Source organism: Papaver somniferum, unplaced genomic scaffold (genome assembly GCF_003573695.1).
Source record: "Papaver somniferum cultivar HN1 unplaced genomic scaffold, ASM357369v1 unplaced-scaffold_150, whole genome shotgun sequence".
In the NCBI taxonomy this organism is placed as follows: domain Eukaryota; kingdom Viridiplantae; phylum Streptophyta; class Magnoliopsida; order Ranunculales; family Papaveraceae; genus Papaver; species Papaver somniferum.
Window position 1 is genome coordinate 6,162,724 of NW_020624377.1, and position 7,434 is coordinate 6,170,157.

General features: G+C 36.4%; 1 long non-coding RNA gene across 2 annotated transcripts; it reads left to right on the plus strand.

Moving 5' to 3' along the window:
* The first annotated feature begins 809 nt into the window (after positions 1–809).
* Positions 810–6,937, plus strand: LOC113335996. 2 transcript variants are annotated; one of them, XR_003353582.1, is made up of 5 exons: positions 810–1,034; positions 2,569–2,684; positions 3,164–3,181; positions 3,810–4,449; positions 6,338–6,937. It is a non-coding gene; the product is annotated as an uncharacterized LOC113335996 (long non-coding RNA). The 2 variants fall into 2 exon arrangements; XR_003353583.1 differs by lacking the exon at positions 3,164–3,181.
* The last annotated feature ends 497 nt before the right edge of the window (positions 6,938–7,434 follow it).

The window sequence follows — 7,434 nt, forward strand, 5'->3', positions numbered from 1 at the left end:
TTTACAAGACATAAAACTAGACAATAATATTTTGAAATATAGACTTTAAAAATAAAAATTTGGGACAATGTTCTTCATCTTGTTAATCTTCTTCATTTCACCAAATTTCCTATCAATGCGCTCATGAACGGATTCTCCTTTGCTTATCTTCTTCTTTGGCTTCAAGTTTGTTTTGCCTTGATTTTCCTTGCCTTGAACTTTTCTTTGCCTTTTCTTAGTTGCGGTTTTGGCTTGGTTGATATCCAAAACTTGGAGACTTCTTTGCTTCTTACTTATTTCTTTATAACTATCACATATCTTTTTAACGACACCTTCAAGCACTACTTCCGAAAAGTCAAGTTGTGTTGCCGAATCAAGTTGGGTTGAAATTGTGACATTTGGGAAATTTCAAAAAAATAAATTAGATTGAGAAAGAGAGAAATAGAGAAATTTAGATTAAGAAAAAGAGAATTTAGAGAAAAAATTTTGTGTAAAAATTTTGGGGTAAACTTCTGAGTCTGATAATTACCTATTTATAGCGATAAAGAACTAGCCGTTGACGGTAGAGTTAACATCGAGTGATATATGAATCTAAAAATTTCATCGCTGGCGTTATTAAGAATATCGATCGTTAGAAGCTCTGTCGCTCAGTGGTTTTCCATACGCCAAACCACTTTTTTTTTTTTTTTAGCATACCCATAAGAATAGGCCTTACTGAGGTCTCATGGTCCGGGGTAGTAGTTACAATAAACTCTAGTCAGGTGAGGTCTAAAATGTTTTGGACCTTCGGTTCTTTATTCTAAAAAGTCATTTCCCTGCTTTTACTCTTTCCTCCGCACTCAAAAATCCCCAATTCCACTTCTGATAAACCCTACATTTGCTACTATTCCTCCTCTGTAAATCTTTGTTTCTTTCTTTCTTGAACTACAAGAGGAGGGATTAGACGGAGTATTTCAACAATATCCCGTTGGATATTTAGATTAGAGATATTAAGTCGCTGAAAATCTGTTCTCGAATGCAAAACTTGGAGAAGTATTTTAATGGTGCTGATTCTGGTAAGCTAGGTTTTATTGCTTTGACTGATGATAACATTTGTTACTATTTTGTGTATAATGAAACAAGAACACCCCCAATTCAGAGAATTAGAAGAATTAATTTTACACCTCCAGTTAAGGGTTTTACATTTGTTGGTTCCTGTAATGATTTCATCTGTCTTTCTGGAGACCAATTTGTTTGGATTTATAACCCAATCATAAGGAAATTTGCTAGGCTTCCAGAACTTATGGGGGGAGCAGCTTTGGCTATGTATCTTCAACCAATCTATACAAAGTTGTAGGAATTTATAAGTCGGAGACCTTTGTAGAAGTCCACATATAAACTCTAGGCAGCTGGTATCTTTGAGTTTTTCATTTTGAATTTGGATAACAAGTAACCTTCCAGCAAACCTAATGCTGTTACCATTGTCTTAGTGAGTCATATATTTTAAGTTGTTATTATTCTGTCCGCATATCATCAGTCCAATTTCAGAGTAGTGTTTCTCATTTTGGGTTTAGCTATTTTGCTTTGTTAACAGTGCATTCTGTTAGTGACTCGCCATTACTTCGGCCGAAGAATGTGATTGTGATGCATAAGTTAGTGTCTTGTTTCGTTTGTACATATCGTCGAATAAGTATATGCAGGCAAAATCAGGGGAAATGAGAGCTTCCCCAGTAGTATGCGGGAGTACTAACTTCTTAACATTTTCTGATAAATAAATTTAAGCATCCAAATTTATAGTCTTTCATATTTTTATCTGGTGTTTTGATGTTGCTTGTAATTAGTGTTATAGATACTAGTATCATTTTACAGAAAGTTGTAGTTTCCATCGGAAACTGCACTATAAATTTCTATGTGATAACTATTATGATATATGTTTCCATTTGTCGTTAACCAAAACCAACCTAATTGGTTTGTCTTCAAATAATGCTCCTTTTTTTCTCCATGGGAAGGAAAGTACCTTGCATTGCAGACTACTAGTGTAAATTTATTGTGAGTCAATGTGGCTAGTGATGGTAGAACTTTGAATAGGTTGCTGCAGGTCATATTAGACCATTTTAGTCCCAGAATTTCAATGCCGTTTACTTCTTTGTCCCAGTCCCAACTTTGTCTTCCCCACAAAATCCATAACTTTTTGTGAATACCACAGTTTTGCTTTATGTCTAAAATTCTTGTGGCTTGTCTTTTTGTCTGAATAGCGTGTAAGTTCTAAGTGTGTGCTAAACCCACAAGTATTCTTAATGTGGCAACAAAACTTGTTCCTTGTACACAGATGGTATTTCTTGTATCTAGCAGCTCAAATTGTATCTGTAATTTTCTAAGAAGTAGCCTAAATTTAGACAAAATTATTAAGAACATTTTCATGAAAAGGTTGCAGCAATTCTAGCACCTTGCTTGATTCTTGCAGTAGTGATCATTGACTAGACAGATAACTAGTCAGTGCTGTTTAGCTTTAGCGTTTGCAATAGCTTAAGGTATATTGCTCTTCCAGTAGAGATCGTGTAGAATGGTTTTTGATGCTGACTGAATTTGGTTTCCTCTAAAATGTTATAGGTGGGATGTTGAACTTCGCCATTTTCAAGCCGAGTTCGGTATCTTTTTTCAACATTGAGAAACCAGAAACAGCTGTTTCATGATGGGAATGACGGGCAACGACAAGAGCTGCCAAGGTACTCCTCACTCGACTAACCATACATAGTTGTAAGGAATTTTGTTTGGAGTTGTGTAGTTTCCTTACTGGCTTATTAAAAAACAAAAAAGACTTAGTTTTCTTACTGATCGGGATCAATTTTGGTCAAAGAGGTACCCCATGGAACTCTATTGGTTGTATTTTCTCTTTCTCTCTTTGGCGGGTTCTGTTGTTCAAAAACTCAGTCTGGTCAAGAATCCCATAAACACACTGCACTCTTTATTATGCAGTTCATATTAGACCATTCTGGTTTTTGAAATTCAACGCCGCATAATTCTTTGTCCTAGTTCTTACTTTATCTTCCCCATAAAGTCCATGATCTTTCGTGAATACCTCATATGTTTGCTTCGTGTCTAAAACTGTTCTGGCTCGTCAGTTTGTCTGACATGTATAGAATTTCTCAGTGTGTGCTAAAGCCAACTTCTGACTGCTAACTGTGTTTTGAATCTTTTGATGCAGTCATAAGGCGACATTTAGGTAACACAAACAGTAGCTGTGGCGGTTATCTACCTTTTTTTGTTCAAAATGGATTGTAGAGTTATACTGGATCTCATGCTTAGTAGTAAATATCATTGTTCTCTCCTAAAGACTGATAAGACCCTCTGATAGGAACAAATTTACTTCTGCAACATCGTCAGATTTATATGTATATTCGTATGCTGTTCAGCGTAATGGGTTCTAGCACAGATCCGTGTAGTTGTTTTTCCACAACTAAAGCCTTTTCTTCGTAGGGAGTGAGAGAAACATCCCATTGTTTGTGAAGCCACAAATCTCTCTCTCTCTCTCTCTCTCTCTCTCTCTCTCTCTCTCTCTCGCTCGCTCTCTTCAGGGATTTTGGGAGTTTGTTTTTTGTTAAGATCTATCAAACTTACTTATTTATGGCTAGGTTTTTGTTGGAATGTGAATTTAGTATGGGTTTGAAATGAAGTGTGTTAATGGGGGTGATACTAATGTTGGTGTAATGTTGAATTTTGTGTTTTTTTTAGGATAATTTATAGGGCTAAAAAGGCGCTGTAGTTATGAATTCTGATAATACAAGAAACAGTTTAAAACTTTGAAATTTAATTTTATGATTTTAATTTCACCGTTTTCTCATTTTATACAGAATTCAAATGGGAGGGAGACATGAAGGAAGCAAAATGCTCTTCTTCATCTCACCAGCTCTAAATTTCCAAGTGTTCAGATCCTTCTCGGTAAGGAGTTATACTGATCGTCTTGTAGCTGCGAGTTCAAAATGCGACGCAGAGTAAGATGGCACACATAGCTGAATTTAGTTAGTATTTATATGTTTAATCCCTGCTGTCTCCATAGGCCTATGTGAGCTGTCTCCGTAGGCCTATGTGATTAGACACATACATACTAACTCAATTCTGTTATACAACTTGATAAGTATTTTCCTGTCCGCAAACTGCACAACCAACTAAGGCATCTAACCATTATTAAAAACTACACAACTGAATTTCGGTTTGTTTGAGATGCGAAGCTGTTGCTAATTGTGGCAGTAGACTTTTAGAAATGGGGTTCTCATGTCTCTTTGCAGTTGAACTCTGGGCACGTCATCAAGGAAATATTCTGTTGTACCTTTGACGCGATGTTCTCTTGTACCTTTGAGCGATGTGTTTGGTGGTGCACTTGGAGCAGTAAATGTGTGAACATTTGTTAGTACTGTTTCTCATCTCATTTCCTGGTTTGGCTTCCATGCAATCTTGCATACACATACACTGCCTTCTGACATTACAAATTTGGTTAGTATTTTCTATCTGACTTTTCTTTCTTTTGGGTTATAAGCTCTCTGGATTCTTGACATTATTATACACAGAAACTAAAGAATCTGTTGAGTTTCTCATGCTAGATAGTGAAGGTTCATCTGACTTCTAGTGTTTGTGTAAGATTCTGCATATGCAATTTAAATCTATAGCAAAGAAATTGAATTAATATAACAAACCTTTTCCAATGCACAAATTCAAAAAAGTTTTAAGTTGCCTCTCTTAGGAAGAAAATACCGAGGATAGAATATATCTGTACTTGCATTGGTAGACACTCATCTCATTAGCCATTTATAGGCTACCAACATAACACGAAGATCCAAAATAATATTACATAAGAGAACTACAATATTTGGTGGTACCTCAGAAAATAGTATTCCTTTTGTTAAAATTTATGGGATAATCTTTTCTCGAGTTTGGAGGGATAAACAACTTATTTTTTTAAAAAAATTTAGCATAAATCATAGCCGAACAATAGTTTCATATGATTTTCTGGTTCTTGATAGTGCAACCTTCTTATATTCGCTACTTTGAAGAGCAAAGAGCAAAATAGGCTTGTTACACTAAAAGGTCCAACGCTCATAGTTCCTGTTGTAGAGCCAACAAAAAAGTTTTCCTTCAATACTTGTCAGTGAATTTGATGCTTCTGTGGTCAAGCTTCAGAAAGTTCATAAGAGTTACCGGACTTCCAAAAACTCTTGCATCTTAGACATGAAGTGAACATAACTAAATTCATGTATGATTGTAGATTTATGCAAATGACTGAATTTAGTTATGTTAACTTTCATATATGATGCAGGATGATGATTTTTCCTAGAATTCTTAAGAAATGAAAGTTGTTTGCGTAAGGGTTGTACTCACCGAGGACCATCAGAGACCTCATACTAGTGCCTTGCGTTGAGGTTAAAACCCAAGAACATCAATGCGCTCTCGACAGGGACAAATGATAGTTAGGTTCTGAAGAATTAGGCAAGATGTCCTTGTGCATAACAGGCTTCATTGATTTTAAACTTGGAGTGTACCAGCCTTTGATATGGTGTATATCTTAGAGCACTTGTAGTGGCTTCTCTATCTGTCTCTGTTATCGAGATTGATTTTCTTGAAAATTGTGCTGTAAAGTTTTCTCAAATTATGGTAATCTCTATCTGTATCTCCTCCAAATGTGGGTATAGCGACAGAGATAGAGAATCCACTACAAGTGCTCTTAGATTCTTAGATATAGATATGGAGTTATGCCTAAGCATATTCTAACACAAAAGCTTCTAATTTGGGACAGGCTAATGTTGATATTTTGTTGGGAAAGGCTAATGTTGATATTTTGTCATGAATTTCTCAGTAGGCCTTGGATTGCTCACTAACTAGTGCACTGCAGTTTACACCAATAAGGCGATAGTAGGTTGTGTATGAGGACCATGGATACTAGTGACCTGCGTTTGTAAAAGGCTAAAATTTAGGAAACCCGTTCTGGTATCAGGAGGGATAAAGGGCACTGCATTGATATTTATCATCTCGGGTATTAGGATTTCCAAATTTAGGAAAGATCTTCTTGTGCTTAAGAGGCTATATATATGAGCATGATATACTCTGACATCCCAGCACAGTGGGTACTATTGAAGATTTGTTGCATGAATTCCTCAGCAGTCCAGTAATTTGTCACTCTAGCTAACAGCCTAAAACGTTGCACTTAAATTGGGTATTGTTTATTTATCAGAGACTTGGAGCATGTATGATCTGCTTCGTATACTATATTATGCAATTTCTTTTGGAAACTGAAAGGGTGGGAACTGCAGAAAGTAGATTATGTTCTTTCCCATAAGATTGTCATCCTCTAATGTTTTACTTTCTGATGTTTTTATGTGAGGAACAGATACAGGGAAGTCACAAGTTTGTACTACGGAGGAGCTGTAGGGGCTGTGCTGATCTTTGACATAACTAAACGTCAAAGGAATTATGAGGACATGCAGACAAGAACATTAAGTGTGATCTTGAAAGCCTGTGTGCTGTCCCCACCAAGGATGGCTAGGAATTCGCTCAAAGGAAGGACTTTTCTTCTTAGAGGCGTCAGCTCTTGAAGGATCTAACGTTGAGACTGCCTTCTCAACTATTTTGACTGAGATCTTCAACATTGTTAACAAGAAAACGCTCGTTTCTGATGAAGATCAAAGTAATGGAAGCCAAGCATCCTTAACTGGAAAAAACATCATTGTCCCTGGCCCTGCACATGTAATTCCGACCAAGAGCAGTATGTGTTGTTCTTCTTGATCTTAATCTGATCAAATTTTTGGTTTCAGGTCCATAATATTTGGTATTAGGATTAAACTGGTTGTTATTTGTGTCTCGCTTTTACTTATTCTTGTATATCTTGATTGTATATGCTAAAGTTTCAGAGGGACAGATTGTATTCTTTGTCACCAACTTGGCACGATCCTCCATGTGTCATAATAGCTATACCCAAGAGTTGATTTCACCTGAGTTCCCTTTGCATTTTCGTTATAAATCTCTGACTCTGTAAAGCATACGTAATTTCTAAACCAATCTCAGAGTATTACAATGGGTGGAAGTAGAAGTAGTAGACGAGCAGAAGAAGAAGAATCTCAACTTTGGAAGTTATGTTGTTTGGTACTAAAACACCAAAACATTGGGCTGAAAAAACAAGTTGATGCTAAGAAGAAGCCTGAGGATTTCAAGAATGGAGAAAGTTTAAAAAAAGATGAAATCAAATACAAGTGTTTACAAGAGAAAAAGTGAGTTGAGCAAGGACAAATGAAGTAAACAAAAAAGAGGACAAAATTCGCCGCTGCCGGGGATGGGTCACCCGGGTGACAGGCGGGAATACTTATCACTATACTACAACGACTCAATTTGTCATCATCTTCTCAGCAGCATATCACTAGGCTGGAAACCCTATTGGAAGTATCCATTTAAATCCGGCATGATGCATTGATGTGGGAGTAGTGTACCAAT